This window comes from Megachile rotundata, chromosome 5, assembly GCF_050947335.1.
Source record: "Megachile rotundata isolate GNS110a chromosome 5, iyMegRotu1, whole genome shotgun sequence".
Classification (NCBI taxonomy): Eukaryota; Metazoa; Arthropoda; class Insecta; order Hymenoptera; family Megachilidae; genus Megachile; species Megachile rotundata.
In genome coordinates this window covers 3,670,567-3,696,682 of record NC_134987.1, presented here as the reverse complement: position 1 = coordinate 3,696,682, position 26,116 = coordinate 3,670,567, and the positions used below count along the sequence as shown (strand labels likewise).

The 26,116-nt window shown below is 28.0% G+C and overlaps 1 protein-coding gene across 21 annotated transcripts in view; it reads right to left on the bottom strand.

Moving 5' to 3' along the window:
* Positions 1–26,116, bottom strand: part of LOC100883744 (CUGBP Elav-like family member 1-A) — a 1,238,863-nt gene that overhangs the window by 159,044 nt on the left and 1,053,703 nt on the right. The window lies entirely within an intron of this gene.

Here is a 26,116-nt window from a genome sequence, read left to right as displayed (position 1 = left end):
ATGCTTGGTAAGAAAAATTCTGTTATTTGCCTTTTTTTAGCTTTGACATTTTTATAAAAGTACACTTAAAAATATATAATCCTCATGACGGTTCAAATCGAGGTTTGAATAGTGGATTTTAATAAGTAGGACATACCGAATAACGTAAAATAAAATATTGAGCCTATTTCTGAATTCAAAATATTATAATACTCTTATTAATGAAAACCTCATCAAGTTATTTTCATTTTCGTAAACTAATTTTGCTGACATTCATGCTATTTAAAAAATATTTGTATTCTCCTTTATACACAGATTTGGTAATTAATGAATTCATATTATTTAAATAAAATTTAATGCAGCGATACAAAATTTAATTCTTTAATGCTAGGAATTATCAAATTATTTTTTGAAATGTATTTATATTTCTGATTTTAGTAATTTACAGTTAGCAATTAATTTAAGTAACTCATTGCAAATAGAGTGTTTAATCCTGATATAAATATAACATATTTATACAACCAGTGTAGTCTAAGGCATATTAATTATATTATATTATCATATTATAAAATATTACGATAATATAATAATAATTATTACAATATAATATTTAAATTTGTTATAATCTTATATTGTTTCATAATATTTATATGTAACGTAATAAATTATGGATATTTAGTATCATTTATATTTATAGCTATATAAATATAAATATAGTTATAATGTAGGATAATATATACTAATAAACACTTCTACAATATTTTATATTAAATATTAAATATTATACTGATCATAAGGAATATATGCGTTAAAAATTGTAGAAAACTGTACTACATTTTACTACAATTAATTAATAACACGAATTATTTTTCTTAAAACAGGGCATTTCGATAATCAAGGTGAAATAATTTATCAAGAAAAGCTTAATCCTGCTTTTATAATCTTTTGTCACATTTGAAATATCATAAAAGATAATTGGATATCATACCTCTACTCAATTGTTCGGTACGCACGAACCTAATGACACGCACCCAGAGAAATTCCTGCACAATATAAATATAATAATGCAAGTTGGTATGAAACAGAAACACGCAACAGAAACGTACAATAAAATTTCGTGACTGATGAGCGATATGATAACCAATATCATCGACGACACGGCTTGTTATATGCAGCGTATGTCACGTTATTCGTCGAATCATCGCTGTCAAAGGAACGTGCATTTATAGTGCACTATACTTGCAATTTCTGCTTACGAATTTTTTGTTGTCATTCAATCAGATTTTAACCGCAAAACTTCGACTGCCAAAAAAAATTAAAAATTTTCATTGTATACTACTGCGTTTCGCACTGCATTGTTTTCTTTACGTTGCAAACAGAGCTAACAACTTATTGTTCTTGAAACATAACATGAACGAAATAAATATTAGAAAATAGTTTAAAAAATAGCAATAATATTTAACTATCGAAGTGATAATAACAATTTTATGTGTAGACAACTAGATGTCAAAGAAATTCTATATTTTTTCTAAAAATTTTTTTATGCTTTTGTATAAACATTACCCTCTGGATATTTTAATATCTTCTTAACATACTCTTTGGATATTTTGATGCTATTATGAGAAAAAGGAATGAAAAAACAGTTTAATATCTGATTTAAGATTTTTAATACTTGTAATGATTAGTAATATTTATAAGATTTTTTATATTATAATATTTGTAAATTGGTATAGATAACTAACATATTTCTATAAGATAAAATGAAGTGCTGCTAAACTGCTTTAAATAGAGCGTATGAAAATTTCATATTTTCATCGTTTCAACACTTAAGTACCATGGCCGGATGAAATTTAACCCTGTTGAAATTAAATCAATATTTTCTCTACTCAGAAGTAGATAATGATATACGTTATTCAGAAAGTTTATAACGAAAATATTTGTAAATACCTTTTTAATTTATTTAAATTAGTAAGGTCTATTCTAATAGAAGTGAGAAAACAAATTAAGTGATAAGTTAATAGAAGCTAAAAACCTATATGAAATACTTCGTTAATATGACGCTTCTAAAGTGTAGCAGTTAAGGGTTAATATTCTACACAATATAATGTAATTACATACATGGTTTCGCGTGTGAAATTCGAGACAGCGTTCTACATTGACTGAAAACGAGACGAAGTTTCGAAACATTTATTATAATTGTATACTATGTATTCATACCAGTAAATATTAATCAACTATTTTCCATGAAATTATTACGAATAGATAAATAACAATATGTATTATTATAAATATCATTGTAGATAACATGGTGTAGGTAAATATGTATGTACATATTATGCGAAATAATAGCAAATATGAATTACGATAATTTCTTTTACAATAAAATGAAAGAACAGAGATATATTTTTATATCAGCATATAAAGAACTTATTTTAAAAATATCACTAATGTTATTGAAAAATTAACAGTTGAACAAATAAAGATGCGCTTTAAAAGTAATTATAGGAATTAATATTCACTGGCAATTATGAAGAAATGAATTGTACTGAAAAGACCATAGTTATTTTTTGTTCCATGTCAGTTTCTGTTTCAGCCAATGGAAAAACACAAATTGGCCAGACAGGACGTTTCCTTTGTCTCACAAATACTTCAACATTTCACTCGAATTCATGAACAAGCCACACTATGTTTGTACTTTGAAGCAAATAATTCACTTACTCGAATATAAATGCTTTAACGTATAAAAGAAACTTTCAAAAAATTTTCATGCATGAACGCACTATTATGAATTGGTACTTTCGACGTAACCCTTCAAAGGTAAATTTGCCTTTGTTCTATCAGGCAAAGATGAGTAATTCTGTTTTGACAGACACAATTGGATTAAAACGATATATTTCGACGTTGACGAACAGTTTCAAAGTATGCAACATGTACAGAGTCACAGTTGCGTGGAATGTGTGGAGTAATATTACATTTCAAATTTTATTATGTACAGAATTCCACATGGAGAATTTCTCAATTTGCGAATATCGAACTTGCAAAAATTCTAAATTTCTGAATGTCTAGCTTCGAAAATTTGAAAATTCAGTACATCCAGATTTTTAAACTTCTAATTTTTATTACTTGCAAATTTATAAATCTGAAATTATGACGTTTCAAAATTATTTAATTTACTTATTTTTAAGTTTATAAATCTCAAACATTACAGAATTTATGATTTCTATATTTAAGATTGGTACGTGTAAAAATCTCTCAATTCTGAACTTTTTAATTTTCAAATTTTCAAATTTTTCAATTTTTAAATTTACGGATTTCAGAAAAATTTGAAATATCCAAATATTCGAATTTTCAAAATCGCAAATAATCAAACTCGCGAATTTCTAAATTTTTAGATCTTCAAGTTGCCTTTTATTTGAAATTTTCGAATTTTCGAAATGTCTAAATTTCTAGATCCTCAGATTGTTAAATCACTAGATCTTCAGATATTTCAATTAACAAACTACTACATTAACAGGTTATTAAATTACTAAATGATCAAATGATCAAATGATCAAATTATCGAATTATCAAATAACTTATCATGTTACCGAATAATGAAGTAACTAAATTACCAAATGATCAAATTTCCAAATTTCTAAACTGTAAAACTCTAATTTGTAAACTAATTTACAAACTGTAAAATTTACAAGGTACCATATTCGAACTACAAAATTTCTAAATTACTAAATTTCAAAAATTTCAAAATTACAAATCACAATGTTCCAAATACGAAATTTTTTAACCTTCATGTTCACAAATTCCTATGTTACCAAATTATTGAATTGTCAGAACTCCAAATGCTCACAGATTTTCACTCTTTCAGGAAAATATATCTTTAAATTTCCAAATTCGGAATTTTCAGATTAGCAAATTCTTAAGTTCAAAAATTTCTGAACTGCAAACACGAAAAAATTTGTGTAAGCAACCCTAATCTTTAATGTTGGAAATGTATGGTACATATGGTACATATGTTACCGTGAAAGACCGAAATTGGAGAATGTCGACATTCACCGGTGAAAGACCGAATATTTTATTACATTCTTGTACATTCGGACCCTCACCAGTGTATGTCGACAATCGCAGATATGCTCTGGTGGAGGTCTAAAAGAGAGGAGCCGACAAAGAAGCGACTGGCTCTCTCCCGCCAAATCCTGTGTTCTGTGTGGAGTCAGTCAGCTTTGTCAATCTTATGCAAGCTTTGATGATGCGAGCAATGTTTTCTTAATTATTTTTCCAATACCGTAATTTATACTGAATGGATACTGCAGTAAATCGTGATCTTTTTCTTGAAAAGTTAAATGCATTAATTGCGGGTAAACGAGAAGACAATTGTTTTTATTTTTCTCAAGAAAAGTACTCTAAAATACTTTCTGAAGTGGTTTCTGCTAAAACTAAGTGCAACACACCTTTGGATTACAGACGATTAAAACGCTTTAACGTTTTGAAAATTAATGATAAAAGGAAATTAATTGTACCATTAAAATCAGGGGAAAGGAATATACAGTATTATGTTACCAATGAAGAATTGTTCAGTATACTATATGAAACTCACGCCAGAATAGGCCACGGAGGAAGAACACGTATGCTTAGAAAGTACTATGTGTTTTAAATGCTTGGTTACTCCTCTCAGAAAAAGAGGCGAAAAAGTTACGTCACCCTTGTGACGTTTTATAGCGACTGAATTACGGAGAAGAAAATATAAATCTCTGACATGTTCAACATTCACCATTAGTACATGGTGAATGTCGACATTTACCGGTGTAAGTCAGAAATAAGGGTATTTAGCAAATATTTCGGACATACACCAAGCGACTATGTGAATGTCGACATTCACTAGATTTCGGTCTTTCACGGTAACACATAATATTTTCAACATTAAAGATTAAAGTTGCTCCCATATGATACATACAATACACATGACACATACGATACATACGATACATATGGTACATTGTATGTATGTATATTTATGTTCCTAACTACTAGGACACATCACATTTATTTGTACATAATTTTGCAAAAAATTTCATATTAAACTTCAGACACTCTTAGAACTCTGTTCACGAATTAAATACTAATATTTAGTTCCGTAATTAAAACTGTTCAAGTTACGAATATTACAAATTTTAAATGAGTTTGTTCTTAAAAAATCATAATTTAAACAGTATTATATGTAGGCATACACATAAATTATCGAAAATTTGACATGACAAATTTCAGAAATTTATTTAAAAAATACTACCTATGAATGTACAAGATAGATAACATCATAAAAATTTTATTGCAGCGAATATGACCTGTTCTGGCCTTATTATGAAAATTTAAAGCTTCATACAATTTTTAATATACTTGACTATGTAAAAATTGTATTCAACGCAAGGAAGAAATTGTTAATTACTTTAACTTTTGAGATATTCAGTACTATTAAAATTAATTTTATTTTGGAGATATTTAGTTTTAGTAAAATTGAAATGAGTAAATGGCCTAATACTTTTGAACAAGGTACGTACATGTGTCTGCAATAATAAATTATTACAAATGAAACAACCAATATTGAAACACAGTCTAACACGAGTTAATAAATACATAAATTTTAAGGTAACGTAAAAGAGATAACTAAAAAAATGATTTTCGTTCCTTAAATTGCAATTAAAGTGGAAGTCTTGAATATTTCAAGATCAATTTTTATAATTTTTTACGTGGTAGTGCAAATCTACTACTTTTCTTTTTGCATTATTTTCAAGTTGATCACCTTTTGATTCATTTTTCTTAATATAAATTGCAAATTTTATTTGAATTGAATCAACAGATTTTAACAACCATGCTTTTCTTATTCTATTTCCAGGTCTTTCATAATGTGGCAACGAAAAATCGTGTTTTCGTAACTTCAAGTACAGTTTTTTTCAAGAATCACTTAACGAAATTGCAAGATCCTTTCCTTATTCTGTTCATTAATCTCTCCTCTACAAATTAATTGATCGCGATCAGAAAAGTGTGATTACTTTTTGGTATTAGATCACCTAAAAAAATTGGAAGCCAGAAGAAAAATATTTCTCTAAAATCAAAATAAAAATTGATAAATTAATTTATCCTTTCCATGTAAGATTAAAATATAACTGTGGCGATCTTTTTGCAAAGCGCGCACCAGTGTGTGTCTTGATAATCAAACGATGACGAATTAGCTTTCAAGAATTTATGAATCCATTTCAAATCATTTACATTTTATATTTGTTTATTTCATTTCGTGTTGATCTCTAAACATTTTAAACATATTACAATTTACGAATATAATTTAGTTTTCGCCAAAATTACAATTTAAATATCAAATTGTAAAGAAATTTTACGCATGACAGATATAGTCGTCATGACACAAAATTCTGTCATATCTTCATGATGGATATAGTCGTCAAACACACTTAACTGTTTAAAATATGCAGAAGGTATCAATAGAATGTATACGTACATAAATATTAATATAAAAAATAAAAGTGATAACAAAAATATTACATGAATTTTGCGCAGCGCTAGTTTAAAAATTAGTGGATATAAGCATTTGATTTGTATAATAATATAGAATGTATACATTTTATTGACACATTCTGTAGATATGTATCAAAACCAGGAAATATATCTATTGTCAAATTACCTTTTTGATAACTTGTTATCAAGAATGTATTTTCCAGTCTTAAGTTTGATAAAAATGGCTACATAAACATCTCATTAATATATCTAACATTGTGTGTTTTCTTGGAATACAAAAAAGATCAATTAATTTCCAACTTACTGTTAGTACCGTTCGTTAATGAATATACAACTTTTACTTGGCCTGAAGTTTTATAAAAATGAATGCATAAACATTTCATCAATGCTTTAACCATGTTTGTGTCCTTGTTAATAATAGCTAAGATATAGATCCTGGCCATCGAATCAGGGCCACTATAAATTTTCAGCATTTTTCACGTTTTCCGTTAAATTAAAAGGCCTGTTCAAATTTTAATGTTATAATTTATTAGCTACTAACATAATACATTACTACTGTACATAACATTGTTAACACATGCTAATATCTTGTATTTCCATCCTTTGCTTTGGTGACAGCTTATATCGGGCATGCTTCGTACACATTGATCATATGCTTTATATCTTCATTATTTTCCCAAATATCTGTAATTCTTTTCAACTCAAATAATATGGTTGGAGAGTTGTAAACTAATCTTTTTAGTAGGCAGACATTTTTTATGGCATTCAAATTTCACCTCTAGCGCTATTGATACTCGAGCCTAACGTAAATGCTCGCACGACATAATGTTATAACTATAAACGTGAAATTTTCATATGTGGCCCTAATTCGATGGCCAGGGATTGTGCAACTTTCAATCACCCGTACCCTCAAATAGTAATCGACTGTTCGATTTGCTACATGTGGTTTTGTGATTATTTTGAAAATATGTCATTTTTTAGTTATATAGTCTTTTTTGCGTGGTTCTGCAATTACTTTGAAAATATGTCATTTTTGAGTTGTATAATCTTTCTTTGAAATACCTAGTAGAACCAACCTTGCTGACAGTGCAACACGTGTATTTCCAATGGGCATCAAATTTTTACAGCGGCAAAATTAGTTTAAAGTATACGAAATTCAAATGTAATGAATCATGAGAATGTCATAAGATGAATTATAAAGAAAAAATTGATTCGTCCTTCGTTGAGACGACGCATCAGGATATCATTAGTTAAGTTACATTAAGTTACACAATTTGGAAATTTGGAAATTTCAGAATTTATAAATATACAAACTTGAAAACTCAAAACGTTTCAAATTTTGCAATTGAAAAATTATGCATTTGAAATGGAAACGGAGAATTTTATAATTGTAAGATTTGTTAACTTGTTAATTTGGAAATTTAGGAATATAGGAATTTGGGAACATGAGTCAAGTTGGATTGCACCTGGCTACAAAAAGGCTAGGATTAGCCCTGGCAGCTTGTGTATAATATCAATAAGAAATCTGTACTTTATGTGACGAACGCTATTTTTGGTACTTTTGTAGTTATTAAATCATCTCAGACTATCTATATTTCGAAGTGGACTACTTAATGCACCGACCTAATATATTATATTCGTACTTGTTTACGAGCAAAGATTCTGTGCCAACGAGCACCAAATTTATGAATCACTAACAACTCTGCTTACATTGGTTAAGAACTACAATTTTTCTTAAATATCTTAATATTTACTACACATTAACCACAAATCTTGAAAAATTTGATTTTCAAAATAGATTTTATAAAACTTCCTTGATTTTATAAAAAATATATTTTTTTTTAATGTTAAAAGATTCTGCAAATATTTTTACATTGATGTAAACGTTTAATGCTCTCTAAGTAATTAAATATTTTTCAGTGATCATTAAAACTCAGATACAGTAGTTTTTTAAAAATATTTTTCAATTGATTTTAATAATTAAAAGTATTATGTAAAATTAAATCATGTTATCTCTCAAAGACGGTATTTTTTGTAGAAAGTGAAAAATTGCAACTAAGATTTCTTTTGTAAATGAAGAAGCTGCTTTAAAATTTGTTATGACTTCAATTAAATAAATTTTGCATGTTTTGTTATTTCTTACAATATTTTAATACTGCATGTTATGAGTTATTTCATATATTTCTTTACATTGTAGTAATAAAGCTTTTGTTTAAACAAGTTTTTCCGTATCAGATTTTTTACAATTATTTGCAAAAATGCATTAAAGTTAGGTTATGATCAAAGAAGATATTTTTATTTGGAGAAGACACATTACGCTTATCCAATTCTGTTATCACACATCATTTTATGTAATCGAATTTATAATAATTTTGTAATATTTTAAAAATGCTACTCTTGAGAAGTTATTTACTATTGTTGATATAAGATGAATCAAAATGGAATTAGAAACAAAAAGTAAGACAAAAAAATATATGAAACAATGTGGATTCTTTTGACAATGGATTTGTATTTAAATTTTTAAAAATTTAAATAAATAACTAACATAATTCATTTCTCCTAAATAAGGATTTATTTTCAAGCACATATGCATCACTAATTATAAATCCTAATAATTCTAATTACTAACACTAATAATAAGACACATGTCTTTTTTAGAGTGAAGAAGGTTAAAGTGAAATAAAGGTTAGCGGACACAAACTACCATTTAGTAGTGCATAAAGATGAAATGAGGGACGGAAGTGCAGTGAAAATAACGCATTAAGTGTGCAGAAAGTTTCAAGAAAACTGAATCATAAAAGAATTTCAGAATACCCTGATATAAAGTTGTGCAGAAGCTAATAAACTTATTTTTCGCAATGTTTTCAGTTTTAGTATCGGAGCACCTGATTAGTATTTATCTTATCATAAATAAAATGAATCACCTTGATAATCCTATTTATCGCCATGAAGTGGCAAATTCTACATTTCCGTTAAATAATCAATAACCGACTTTAAAAGTCATTGTAATAAACGTCGCTTTAAAAAACTTATGTTTGATAAATGTGATAGATGTACCTTTACGAATATTGTGAAATATTTTCATGAATAGAAACAAAATAATTATAAATTAGTTGAAGCGATGTGTAAAATAAAAGCAAGTAAAAACATATTGGTTTAAAGTGTAATAAATTAAATTGAAAATCAATATTAAAAAAATACCAAGTAGGTGAACTACTTTGGTTAGATCTGAAAAATACAAAGCTAAAATGGTTTGTAATGAAACAAAAAGATGGATTTATTAAATTAATTATTGTCCTCTGTAATATGATTACTATACTTCACAAATTTAAGGATAAATTAAAATAATGGAACCTTGAAAGATTTTACGTAGAAGATATTAATGTTGATAACAATAAATAATAACGCTAACAATAAATGTAAAATAATGAAAATTGGTTTTGTACTATAAAACGAATGATGGTTTTGTAATTGGAAATCTGGTAGAAAAATAATTTTACAATAGTTTCTTTTTACAATCTCTGTTATTGCAATATACAACTACAATAATTCAATTCGATAACATTTTCGATTCGTTTTTATATAACACAAATTTTTAGTTCCTGTGTTATTTTTCGTTATTTACTGTTTAATTATTATTAATAGTATTTAACTAACAGCTATAATGAGTGTTCACAAGAACCACAAAATGTTACACACATTACAAGTTGTGTACGTAGACGTTGAACGCGTACCAAAAATATTAGCATTACATGAGGTAGCCTCATTGTATTGCTTTTAAATAATTCAGCAGTCGAATGAGAGATATACAGTGTAAATTTTACACGCATGTATTTTGTTATTCAAAATACAAAATAGTTATTCTTGACGAAATACGTCGTTGAAAAAATGGTTAGGAACCCAGGAAATTCAATAATTCAATCATTGTGACACCGTATATATGCTTTATATGCCGAAAATTTAATTCTGGCGTAGACGTCGAGAATCCGCGTTTAACATGTTAAATATATGCATACAAACATCGAAGAGGTATTTTCACACAAGTGTATCTCAGTTTTAGAAGAAAACATCGATAAATCGATCATCCTTTCTGTTTTTCGTCACTATCATTGCACTACTTACTTTAACAGTGAATTCTGTCTTATGAAAACTTTACACATTTTAACGCTAAAGTGTTGTTTTCTCAGTTGATGTTGCATAAGAGCACATTTCTCAAAAATCATGCAGAATATTATTTTTTATTTTTGGGCAAATTATGGATATATTATTACAAATGTAATCATTCATTTGGGAAAATAGTATATATCGTTCTATTAATATTTTTAATAATATTAATACTTAATATGTAACAATATTTAATGAATATTTAATTAATAAGTATTTAACAATTAATAACAGTTTAATAGTTTCAAATAAATAATTTCATAAAAATATTATTATATGAAAGCTGCAATGCCAGAATAATTATAGTTATATTTATAAATAAAAACTGTGAAAATTATTATTTAATATATCTAGAGTAATAGACTATACATATGTAACTACATACATATAATTATATATAATAACAATATAATAATTATGCAAACATTCCAACTGGACATAAAATGAAATAAAAATGAGAAAAAATATCTTAATATAAGAGATAATAATGTTTCAGTCTCACTAAATTTCATTTAATTTTTACAATAGTTTATTTCTGATTCATTGTCAGTTATTCATATATTCAATTAAATTTTTATATTTTTAAAACTGTTAACAAAATTTTATTAAACAGAATTGACATTTTTAATTATATATCATTAGACAAAGAATTAAATTGTACTTATATATTCAAAACCGATTCAAGAATAAGATACAATTAACGAATCGAAGATAATGGCGTTAAAAAATGGATTTTTTCTTGTACTAAAATAGTTATCAATGTCAAGTCGAACCTTTTAATTATATCTTGAATTTTTAGTAAAAAATTTTCTGAATGAAGAGAAGCGATATTCAACCTTTTTAGTGCCGATCGAAGGAACTATACCTAAGCGTCAAATCTCAAAGGAAGTATAAAAGTGCAGTTTGCAAAGAAATTGTACAAAAATAGTATGATATTTTAAAAATTCAAGAACTAACATATTACGATATAAAGGGAGACCAAATGAATGCCAACTGCATTTCGCAAGTGCAGCTAACAACGATATATCATTGTTCCTCACTAAAAGGGTTAAGTAATACATAGAATATGTAAACGAACAAAAACTTCAATAATTACTAATTACGAAGAAATTATCATTAACTGCTACATAATATAAAACATGTACTCTTACGTGAAGTGTTCACTTATGTAAAATATGAAAAGCTATTTTCGCTAAGAAATTTTAATTGTTTCTTTAAGCTGCTACGAGACTTAAGCAGGTATTCTATGATTATTAATTGTATTAAATATATGTAAGAAATAAAACTACTGTTTGACGACATTTGTTACGGATTTCGAGAAAATACGCCGGTGTTCAGTGATTGGAAATTCAAATAAAAATTGTCCATCGATAGCCAACGGCTGAGACGTTTCTCGCAACTCTTCTTCATCGATAATGCGTCACCTCGATGATGACGATGGGTGCGATACGCGTATAAATAATGTATGATACTCGTTCGAGAGGAACAGGCCACAAATATCCGTGAAACGTTCGATGGCAACGATGACCTTGTGCCCTCTGTGAAATGAGCGCAGTCAACATCGAGGCTGCTTTTAACCCCCTTGCATGAAATTAAAATGTAGAAGAAACGTCGACTCTTTACAAATATCCGATCGTTTGCTTACCTAACTCGTACCTAACCATTGGTATGTATTACTTTGAGCTGTATGCATGAATCGTAAAAAGTTGAAGAGGGATGAAGTCCGTACTTCGAATGATTTATTGCTAGCGAAATGGAAATACTGCTACACATAAACATTAAAGTGTTTGGTACGTTTAAAATAAATGTGAAACAGGGTGGTTTACGGTATCAGGTTATTAGTACGTTACCAATCCCAATATTGAAAACTGTGAATGGAGAAAGATGATTCAAATAGTACTGTATCAAATTTATAGCAGAAATATTATTTATAGTTGTATCGAAATGGAATACCTGATATATAATATTTTATTTTGTTTTGGCCTCAAACAGTATACACATGTAAAGATATTAGGCAATTTAAATTTAATTCAAGAATTTTTACACATTTATTTTTCACAAGTAAATATACTGGGTGGTCAAAATATTATAAAAGCCCACTCAGACCACTCATTCGCGCATGTAAATGTACAGGCCAAACCGTGCCAGGTACGACTTTTTGTCAGAGAATCTAATTTCCTTAAACTGGCCTAAATCCACAGAAAAATTGTCAAGGAAGATAACTACGGGACTGGAGGGGGAGTTCGACATCAAGCGGAAGCGAGTATAAGATTATAACTCCCTTACCAGTACCAATACAGAAAAATGTCAGGGAAGAAAGATGAATGACTCAAATAGACCAAGTTTCTTTTTTTAAGTGCAATGATAAAATTAAATTATTTTTTGTAATTGAAATGTTTAATTTTTTTAGTTGATTAGGTCCCTACCGCGATGCCATGTAAACATATAATGAGGTACAATCGAGAAAAATGATTATTTATCGAGGAATTGTAAGAAAATATCGTTACTGAGGAAGGTGCTTCAGCAAGATGGTTCATGTGTACACAATTCATGAGTGACCGTACAATATTAAGAAAATAAGTGTGGCAGTAAACTCATTGGCACACGCACCTTAATGTCTGGGTCACCCCGTTCGCCCGATCTAATTGTAAGTCTTCTTTATTTTCTCTATGCGGTCATTTAAAAGATAAGATCTATTAAAGTCCTATAAATTCTGTAGAGGACGTAAAAGAACGGGTAATATACAGTAAATGGAGATCATACTAACTCGGTCATGAAAACAATTGTAAAGTATTGTCTGAAATATGTAGACTATAATGTGTTATAGTAGAATATAAAGCGTGTTAACATGTTCCTCGATAACTAATTACCATAATTTTTTTTGCTAATGCAACTCAATACCTTTATACGTAGAATGACGGAAAAAATATAACTATATACAAAAAGTATGCATCTTCATTTGAACATACAATGCACATACATTGCTGAATGCACATACATCACTTTTGAGAAAACTAGATCCACGAATATAGTACATTTGAACTATTCTTTTTCCCTGGATATTTTCCTGTATAGGCAATAATATTAGTTCAATGTGATACATGTAACCATTCTATTATATGTAGTGGATGAAAAAATACTCATGTAGTAATCGACGTAAAACAGTGTTCTGTAATGTTGCGATCAATTAATTGCTTTTATAAAATAATTATAATACATTTCAGATATTTTGCAAATATTATTTAAAAAAAAGATTGCATAACTTATATGGGAAAAGTGAAGAAAAATATGTTAATAATAAACAATTAAGTTTTAAGTAAATATTTATGTTGTGATATTCTGCTAAAATTAATTTAAATTGCTCGTTATTATTAAAATATTTTTTGGAAATTTGTTATTAAACAGTCTTATCAATATGACATGTATATTAGGGTGGCCCTTAGCTATAGAGTTCGATTTTTTCATCGTCTCACCCCCTAAAATTTTGACACTTGATGAAAAAATGATGATGTCAAAATTTCCGCATGATTGGATAACAGGAACCCGTGCCGCAGTCGAGTTGAAGTTTTGAAACTTGTACGATTTCAGGTTATCGTCGAACATGTTAGTGACCTTTTATTTAAAAATCAGTGAATATTTTATAATAAAAATATGATTTTTTACACGTGTAATACTAGCATTTACATACAATTAAAACACATACATATTTACATATTTACATACAATATATTTACACACAAATGTAACGTAGCTTTTAAGTTACCGGAGTTGGGCAACTGGGAGCTGTATATAATTTGTACAAAAGTTGATAAATTTTCCAATAATCTCGATTGTATTAGCATTTATAAACGAATTTTTTTAAATACTTATAAGCAAAATATTCTTTAATGGAATTTCAGTTATGTCTTATAAATTAGCCTATTATTAAATTGTACGTAGCGTTTAATATATACTCTGTGTTAATGTAGACTTGCTTACATTAGGACAAAAGCTTTTCTAATTCTCAATTACATGTAAAATGTATTGTTTTTCTTCTTCATTTTTGATCAACAGATTATTATATTCAGATATAAGTTTAACACCACATTCAGCGGAATCGCTTACCATTTTTAAATTTCTTGCAATTTCCAAAACTTTTTGATATGAAATATCATTTTTCCACGAGGAAGAGTCTTTTTCTAAGAAATCTGTAGGTATAATGTATCTGTTAAGCCATTTTTTGGATTCAGTAGAAATGAAGCTATCAATATTCCTATTTACATAATTTTGTACGTTTTGTACGTTTTCCAAGTTTCCAAGGAAGTATTACAAGTTTCTTTACTGAATGTTCCGTATTATCATTTTTTAGAGCCTTAATCATTTTCCTTTTTGTGTTCAATGGTATTATTTTATCGAAAAAGGATAATGCCACATTCTCAGATACAAGGTACCATAAATGGTTAGAAAATTTGCGTATTCCTATTCTAGCAATATTATTATCAATTATAGAATACAAGTATAGATTTTATAGGAATTTTAGATCTTGTAATGGCGCTCTTACGGGAATTGGTGTATTAATCCAGGCTTGAATGTATAAATTAACTAAAAGAATATACATATCACTTATCCCTATGATTTCGTTACTATCCAATAAAAATTCGTGTCGGAATAAATAAATTTTTAGTACGTAAATTGCTTTAGCCATCCACCTAGCATTATGAAACGCTCCAGGAACATGAAAAGTATTTCCTCGTGGAAGAGATCCACCAAGAAAAATTATCATCAACTCCAAAAGTTCTTTGTAATTATCTCTCGGCTGCTTTTGTCGTAAATGGTACAAACAAAAATTTATTTTTTCTTCTACATCCTGGAGCTTTCCATAAACATAAGAATCTTGTATACCTGTTTTAAAATTTCATAAATTAATTTTAGGCCAAGCTTTTTGAAATTTTTTAAAAAGCGGTACTTCTTACCTGATCAAGGGATCAGGTAAAATTCGGTAATATTCACCACTGTCGATAATCTTTTTGTATATCTACCATGCAGAGCACCTACTATACATTTTTTTTAATACCGAAATATTTGTTTCATTTTACATAAGATCTCTAACTGAATAGGAGATTAGTTTTCGTATTCGAGATGACCGCTTCAGCAACTGCAGAATGAGATTCATACTAACATTAGCGGTAACATTCAGTAATTTTTAGTATATTTTTGAAAATCATACACCAACACTAAACTTATATATATAAAAAATTATATTTTCATTATAAAATATTCACTGATACTTGTAAAATAAAAGGCCACAAACATATTCGACGATAACTTGAAATCGTGCAAATTTCAAAACTTCAACACGATTGCGGCACGGGTTCCTGTTATCCAATCGTGCTGAAACTTTGACATTATCATTTTTTCATCAAGTGTCAAAATTTTAGGGGGCGAGACCAAAAAAAATCGGAAGTCGAAAAATAAAAACCACCCTAGTGTATATGCACTTCTATCAGGTATATTTTATTAATTATTTTTATTAATGTCATGAATTGCATAATCAATTTTTTTTGCACAATCATCACATTTAAAATTTTACAAAGTATTATTTGTAATTTTATATATGTATAATACTCTAACAATATTTACAAATAATAGTTATAATATATTACAATATATATTACAATATATTACTTATACTTTTACAAAACATTATTCAAAACTAATTGGTGTATCAATATTTTATACACTCACTCTGTATTTCAATTTTTAAGGATGACCACATAATTATGTTACAATATTCTCTATAAAAATTAATAACACACCATATCAGAATGTCATTACTGCATAAACATAAGTTTCCATAACTTCACTATTATGATTATTACCTCCTTTTTAATACTTTTGTTATATTGGTTGTTTAATATATGATAAATAAAATTGAACTGAATTCCATCAAACGATATTACAAGTTACAAGTCTTAGTACACTCAACTATTTAAACAAACTCACAAAAAAATAAATTTTTTCTCGTAATTAAATATATTTCTAATTTTCTAATGTAATTATGACATTAAATCATAAAATGAAATTTTGGTATGCGATAAGAGTATAATGCCAACTAATCATTAAATCAACGATGAGAGAATCATGCTGCATCTAATCAATTTAACGAAGAGTGGTTTCAATTTCTAAATAGCAAAACACGAAGTGGGCAAGAATTAATGTAACAGTTGGCACGAAAAGCACGAGTTTCGTCCAGAAATTTTGTCTTGCAACAAAATAATCAAGATTTAGTAAGAGAAAAGTCGGCCAAAGGAAAGAGATGTCTCGAGTGGAGAACAAACCTGACAGATCAGTTGACTGTTCTTCAATCAACGAATAGAAATTTAGTCTAACATTGACGTCTTAACGATTTGAACGAATTAATTGCGGCAATTAGTCCAAGTCCGTAATGAAAGCATAAGATTGATTTATGGAAACCGACATGTGTGCAAGAATTGCGAGACTGTCGCCATGTGTCTTTACTGCTTTGAGTATTTGCTCTTGCTTCTTTATCTATACCTAGAAAAATTCTTTAAAAGTATATTTAACATTGCTTTAAATGTTTATGGTAAATTTTTTATTACTTTTCTTTATAAAAAAAGACTGTAGAATAGTTGAAATTAAGTTTACTTGTCTTGTACCTTATGTACTTTCTTCATGGTTCATTATATTCATATTTGTTATTGTTTAATATTTTGTTGTAACGCTTGTATTTTATTATTGCTTAAATCTTTTATACACTTTTTTTAATGAAATAAGGTAAATGACTCTATTATCGAATTAAGAAATAGTAATTTTTTAGCAACATACTCAAATTGTTTGTTTTTTTTAATATATTTTAAAAATTGTTTAAAAAATAATTTTCATACAGTAGAAAATTTTAATTCAATTTTCAAACACGATTTTAATACAGATCTTTATTTTCAAGTTAAGAACAAAGTAACAATATTTATCTATTATTATTGCTATAATAGATATGTATTATATGTTGTTATAAGCCATTTTTGTTAGCACATCAATTTTCTGTATATTAATTTTAGTATTGCTAAAACGTAAAGCAATTCACGAGAATTTTGTGGTCAACCAGTATTGTGGTTTTCATTTTGTGAGCAGCGCCATTTTGTTGTGGTCAATTAGTCGCGAAAGAACAATGGATTTCAAAAAAAGAGATAGACACAGTATAGAAGAGTTGTACTAGATTTTCCCGTATTGTCTGACATGAGTATTTAATCATTCAAGATAGGAGCAGTATACATTACCTTGAATTATGAAAATTTTTGTCATAATTAATTTTGTATAGTAATATAGTATTCTTAATTTGCTATCACGATATATCTTTGGTAACTTAATTGCAAAATACTTTATAAACTGTTTTATAGTTCGTTAAAATAGTGTCACTAATAATTTAGTATAATATACTAATTATAATATTGTAACTTTCGTGCCGTTATAGAATTTTTATGAAAATATACTTATTTGAACTTGATTGAAAAGCAGTAAAATTGCAGTAACTTGATACGAATTGCACACAAATTTTCATAGTATGTTAATTTCTTTCGATAATTCGTGTTTGTAAAATATAACAACCGCATTTATGCGGAATGCGTACGAAGTAGAAATTTATTGAATGCAACACAAGTAACAAGAGATAAATTCACACTCAATGAAAGTATGGAAAATCCATATAAAATTATTTCTACCGTGCGGTTTAAATGAAATTCAACGATATTTCGCAATTTTTTAAATAAACGATTAATTATTTCGTTTAAATCCGAAAACAGTTTCAGAACTCAAGTTACAGATATCGAAATACATATTGTTGTAAATAAAATTATAGTAGTATTATTGACTATCCACACAATTGTCTTCAGAACGGTTCGTATTTTAATAAATATTTTAGATAAATAAAAAAAAACTGCAAATGTATCTCTTTCGAAGGATCTCGATTCTTTTTATGCGTATCAACTTATTCTTTGAAATATTCTACGTGGAAAAAGTATTAGGGATTAATATTAAATAAACCCATTAGATATTTTGAATTTTTTATGTGAAATATGTCACGAACTTAAAAGTGTCTGCTAACTTTTTTAACGGAGTAGTCTAACTTTTGTCTATGTAGAGTTCTGAAAAATTCATGTATCTAAAAGAGATTTTTAGATCAATTTGGACACATAATAGACACTGTCATAAAGGATTTTTATCTTGAGTCTATATACAATTGATAATGTATTAAAAAAAAAGAATAAATTGTGTTAGAAAAATTTGTTGAGGAATGAATAATTCAGAAAATAGTTGGGTAGATATGTTTAGGAGGAATTACAGAAAACTATAATAATATTTTTATTAATTGGTAGTAATGTGTTTAACTAACTGTTATAAGGATACAGCTTTTTTATGAAATGTCCTATACATTACCGTACAAAAGTTTAGAAATATTGATATTTTTTTAGTTAAACAAGCAATCTTATTAATGCATTGAAAATAACCAACTACTATAAAAATTAATTGTGTATTTTCAGTTACTTGCAAACAATAAATTACTTCCTAACTTTATTTTTTATAAATTCTCCATTTTGTTTGCTTTGTACACTTTATTCTTTCTTCTTTTGAAGAGTTAAGAGAGTTTTTCTAGTGAAAAAAATAAGAGATCTTAAAACAGAAGGAAAGTAGTTTACATACAGAATGTTTTAGCAAATTAGTAAAAAGAATGTCCAGAATTTTTCGGAGGTTATTAAATATCTGGTTCCGTGAATAATATTGAAGAGCACCGTCTATCGAATATAAACAAAATACATACACAATGCATACAATAAATAAAAAATACAAAATATAATAACACAATTAGAAATTGAGTGTTCTGTGCTTAGACCGTATGACGATCTTTTAAGGTTATGTTTTAATTATCAGATGGATGGATAATCAATATTTGTATAGACACAGACCGACCATAAAATGATCATTTTTCCAAGTCATTTTTGCAAAATGTAATAACATGTTTGTTTGTTATTTTTAAATTGACTTTGTCGTGTATAATATATACAGATATTTTCATAACAAAATTTTGATTATAAAATCAAATAAAATAATATATAGAAAAATTTTTGATATAAAATCAGTAGATTTTAAAATTCTGTTCAATTGCTTCCAAACTAAATACATAAGTATTAATATTATAGCAAAAATATTAGATGACATTAAGTTGATGACGTTTCAAAATATTTCTAATTTTAAAATAGTGAACATATTATCAACTTATTGTTCTCCCGTTTTATTAAATAATGCAATAATAAAGCGCGTACGCATTTTATTAGTGAGTTCAGTACATATTTATATGTAAAATTTTAACGGAATATTGAAAACAAATAGATTTTATAACCAGACAATGGATGCTTCCACATGTTAAAATAAATTGTAAATATACAACGAAGTTTCGGATAAAGCTCGGAAAATCCAATTGCATTAAAATTGTAACTATAAATTAGTTAAAGGCTGTTTGATTTAACAAGAAAATTGCTAAAAGGATTTTTGGCTATAAAGTCTTATTTGCCCTCTACCGTTTTCCAACGTTTTAAATGTTTTTACTGTACATCTCCGAAAATATTAATATTAGAAAAAAAAGTTTTAAACAGAAAATAAAGCTCTTAGAAAGCTTTACAGGAAAGGTTTTATACATTCTTTACGTAAACCTATTATTTTGGCTGTTATAACCTATTATAACTACTAATTGATTAATCTAACCTATTATAGGTATACAGGGTGTTTCAGGCCATCCATACCACCCATTTAAAAACTAGAGAAGTCAAAATTCCTGTATAATCAGGAAGCAATCAATTGTATAATCAGATATGAACTTTCATTGAGATTTAAGCGCAATCGAGCATTACTCCTTTTTCGAACTACACCAAGGCTTCTTCATAAAGTTTAGTTTCTGAAAAAATTGAGTTTGAATTGGTATTTGAAAACTATTCAATGTTAGGTAGCACAACAGTCACTGAAATATAGAGTGATCGTAAATGTTAGCGATGTGTAAACTGATATGTCTTTGCTAACGATAAAAGAACGACAGCGTCGATTGATGTATTGTACATTGTAGTTAAAGGATTTTAAACGACAAAATGAAAAAGCCTATTGACAAACTGTACTTTATTTAGTATTAGGATAACTGTCATTTCTGTTTAATATTTCGGAACATCTGAAAAGCGCTAAATTTTCGAAGACTGTTGTTAGAAATAAAACAAAGACAAAAATGTATACTTTATTCGTCACGTATTTTTATTTACATTTTTACTGTTTAATAATCGCGGTAAATCATTATAAATTTAAATAAACAATATAGAAATTATTCTTAATTTTTACGCACTTCGAAAATGGCCACATTTTTTTTTTAATATTGAGGATACTAGATTTAAAGTATACAAGATTTAAGTACGTTATAAATACCTTATATATTTTGAATACAAAACAAGGTTTACGACCACGCTATATTTTTTCGGCTAGTGTACAATATTTCAATTTATAAGTAATTATTTATCGAGATCCATATGTTACTAATGCATTACTTTCTGAAGTCCCAAAATTTTTAAAGTGTTAGTTCTGAAGCCCCAAAATTCCAGTCTTCAAGTCTCAATTTTTTTATATTTCAAATTCCGAAATTTGTCAACATAAAAGTTCTAAAATCAATAAATTCTTAAGTTCCAAAATAATAAGGTTCCCAAAACTCTAAAATTCTAAAATTCCAAAATTCCAAAATTCCAAAATTCCAAAATTCCAAAATTCCGAAATTCCAAAATTCCAAAATTCTTGATAAACAGGCGCACATTTTTCATATTTCACTTTTGCAATTAAGTGAAAATAACTCGACATCCGTTAGAAAGTTCCATTACGCAAGCGATCATTAAACAGACAATAAAGCAGCCTCACAAACACGTTTGTGAAGGAGAAAACAGGGAACAAAGCTTCGAAACGAATTGTCCACGTCAGGAGACACCCCTTGGCCGTTGTCATCCTCGTCAAGCAGAAGACTCGATAAAATCTACCTAAAAAGGTTATTACCGTTTCTACTCAAAGGACAGCCCGTGCTATTTCTATGTTAAGAAGCCCTCTGAAAAGATCTTGCTAAGAAAGCAGATACGCCATGAATAATGGAACGGTCCGATGCGCGTTGTCTCTCTTGCCACGCTGCATCTATGCTTCACCCATTGCTTATCGCTGCTTCACGGCAGAATGTGGGTAATCGTTGTCGGAGCGAATGTTGTTTCTTCATCGATTCCTAGCTTCTTCAAGGCTGCTAGAAACACATCGAACGATCGAACACTATTCGCGGAGGAATTCCTGAAAAATATTCTATCGACTACCGGAAATCGAACTCTGGTCTTTTGTACGGTAGCTGGTTACCTTGATTTGTAACGATTGTGCAAGAAAAAGTATCATAGAAATGTAAAAGAAATCTGAAAAATTCAGGGTATTTCGTTTATCATGGATTCCTTAATAGCTTATTATTATCGTTGCAGACATTTGTATCAGGACAAAATTGTGATCTTTCATTGAAAGTCGTTTTGTGGTCACATTGCTATACACTGTTGAAGAACACATGCTAATACGAAAAAATGTGGATGATCTTGAAAATATAGAACGAAAATGGCCCGAGAAAAAAATTTCCATGTCGAAATATGAAACTGCGATACGTTATGTCCAAGTGGATTTTATTCTAAAAAAACATACCCCAAAGGCTTTATGGGAAATCTCTACCCATCAATAGTTACGTATACCCATATTTATATTTGAAGAAGGAACATCAAGAAGCAGGTAGGGTTTAGATACCATTCTCGTAGTAACGACGATGAAAATGCGGTTTGAATCGGAAAACCAGATCACCATGACCATTAGGAAGGTTCTTTCGGGTAACGTGTCTTATAAATACATGTTGGGGTCAAGCACGTTAACCGTATAACAAGATCGTGAGGTATATTTCTGGCTTGAGTGTGTCGTTATCGAGGATAAGATGGCGCCATTTATAGAACCAGTCGGTACATTAGCATTATGAATAAGTAACAGAGACATCACTTACTCTGATTCTCTATCCGTTATCTAATAACATTTGACGTTCAATTTCACTAAAACTTGTCAATTCAACTGATCCGTACTGCCGGAGGTGAAAAATTAACGAACTTAAATAGATCATTTACGTTTGAAAAATTTTGCAAACTTTAAGGACAAACTTTGAGGTGCAAACTCTGAGGATAGTAATTTTGTCGTATCTTTATATTTTAAGAGTAATACGAAAATTCGCATTTTAGAACATGATTTGTTCGAAACTTAAGTAGTGATTCTAGATCATGCGTGGTTATGACCAATATCAATCGATTTGCATTTCAAGGTTATGAAACTGTTTAGAATCATTTGTATAATTACAGTTTAAAGTCGTATTTTCAAAATACAAAAATACAGTAAAATTGTATTTTTGATTATACTTAGATGAATAAAGCTGCTTAAGTATTTATCGCGTATGTATTTTTGAATAAAAGCAGCAATAAATTAGCAATTGTATGGGTTATTGAAATAATCGAAGAGATCGGCCATAAAATGACGCTTAAAACAGTAAAATATGGATATATTGGCAATGAAAAATAGTTTCCACTTAACTTTAACAAAATGGTTTTGAAAATTCGTCGATTACATCTTTTATGTGTATTTTACATCGTTCGATTAACTTTTGCCCACAGCAACAGGAAATTCATATCATCGAGTGCGATGTATCAGAATTATTGCAAAATATAAATCAAGAACAATAGCAATTGATTGAACTGTAATAACAGAAACTAAATAAATATCTCGCGAAGTATTTTGCTTTTCGAACAATTAAATGAAAAATAAATAAAAAAGTTATAAAATTTTGCGCTCTAATAAAAAAAAGTAAAACGCAATTTTATAGATTTCAATTTAAAGAATAAAAAAAGATTAACAAATAATTATCAAACTTGGAAATATTTTGATTATTTCAATTAATTTGGAATATTTCGATTTTTCGCATATGTTTAGTTTTTAAAATAAAAGGAAAAACATTTATAGAAGACTGCGTGTTTTGTTAATAAAACTTATAAAAATACTAAGTTTTAGAGATTATATTGTACATATAAAATTATGAAGGTGAAACCTATTTTTCTGTTTTGATTTAATAATTAAATTTAATTTCTCTTAATATTTATGGTCCAATAATTGGAGACTCCTTTCATAGTTAACATATTAAAATAGTGAATTATATTTATACATATAATTTCAGCCATCATACTATCAGCCATCGTCAACATCATACAGAAATAAAGTATAAAGTACTGTATTTTTACTTTTCGCTACTTTTACAACTTATTTCACAACTAAAGGTCTTGAATTCAAAGAAAAAGTTTATGCATAAAAAGTTTGATTATATCCATATATATGTATATTGTTGCGTTTTTAATCTAAAACACAAATTTGCTAAATAAGTTTCATTTTTTTAAGTAGCTTTACCTTAAATTGTCAATTAGAATGCTCGTAAATTATCTAACGATTTCAATAACGGATGAATCTAAAATATATTTAGATAAAATTTTATCTAAGTAATTCCCAACTCTAATAGATACTATCTTATATTCTCAACTGTAATATCAATGATTCTGTTATAGTTCACTTTATCAAAATATAAGACGAAACATATAATTGGTCAAAAGTTAAATATATACTAATTTTAAAAATTAAAATAATATGACTCGACTTACCAACATACGCGACAACACAAACCTAAATTAATCCCTTAATTATCTGCAGTGTTGAAGTACTTACCTAAAAACAAAAATATTAGTTTCAGATTAAAATAATGACATAGCACAAAATAAGTAGTACATGCATTAAAATATTCATTATTTTATTATTTGTTTCAATAATAATTCTGTATGTTTTGATAGAATATTGTTTCCTTCATTCTCATTCTCCCTCTTTCAGTTCCTTCACTCTTCACTTCGTTATTCGCTTTTAAAATTCTAACAAATTTAAACGACCTATAACGAGTTCTAATTTAACGTTTTAATTAATAATTCTTGTCTTTATATAAATGTTCTTTAGGGAATACATCAACCTAAAAATATTCTGTCGCAAATGGTAACCTAATTTTATTTTTAACTAATAATTTTCCTTCTCTGTAGACGAATCTTCCTTCAAAGGTAAATCTTTAAGGAATTTTGACACCTCCAAATTAAGAGCAAAGTTGACAAAGTCGTACAATCTAAAAATTCCTCCATTTAAATTGGTAACAAAATATTTTAAAAATATAGTCCCTACTTAAACTTTTAAAATAATGTAACATCTTTCCTATACTGTAGCTAAAAGATGTAATACTAACACTAATTTACTACAATATCATACTAATTTAGAGGAAAAGAATTTTTTCCTAAATACCAGACATTTTCGTTTAATAGAATATTAAAATAAGGTAAAGAAACTATCTGTTTTGTAAAACGTCATTAGTGAAAATGTAGCCGAACTGAAAACTCAACAACTGTATTTATAAAGTTTAAATTTCGGTTAAAATTTCACTACTGGAATTCTACAAATGAAGCTTTCTTTAATAGCATTTTAGTTATTTTAAAGTATTGTTACTCGATTTAATATTCGGACACTATGGTACTTGCGAAATTAAAGCTTCCTGTACTTACTTGCAATGTGATTATAGAACTTTCTGGTCCGTAATGAGTTAAAGCGCATATTCTAGTTTACAAATATGTAAAATTAAATACTTTATTTTTTATTGTTTTCCACATAATAAATTATAAACGAAATTAAACCCAATATTGGTGTCGAAAAAATATTCAAACACTTAGTATATTTCGCGTTTATTCGCTTGAGAAGATCCACTTATAGATTCCTTATGAATGTTTGTAAACACCAAGAACGTGCGACAAACGCATTTGTAAAAATGAGTCGCGAAAGTAAAAATACTTTATTAGACGTTCGACAACTTGTTATATTTCATCGAAGGAAAAAGGAAAAACAGGAAAATCATACCGGGAAATTGGAATGTTGTTAAATTTAAGTAAAAGTATTGTCGTGGATATTATAAGAAGATATAAATATGAAGATCGTGTTGTATCTATTCCTCAAAAAAGACAACCACGTCTTCTTAACAGTCGTTATAAGCGTGTAATTGTTCGAAAGATAAGAATTAATCCAGGATTAAGTGCCCTTTCTGTTGAATTAGCTGCAGAAACTGAAAAGAAAGTGCACGTGGATACAGTTCGATGTTTTAAAAGATGCTGGCTATAATGGTAGAGCGGCTCATAAAAAGCCATACATAAACAAGATCAATCAAAAGAAACGTATAACGTTCGCTAAAAGAATTTATTTCTAAAACACAATCATAGTGGAATGATGTGATTTTTGCGGATGAAAGTCAATTTCATGTTACTTC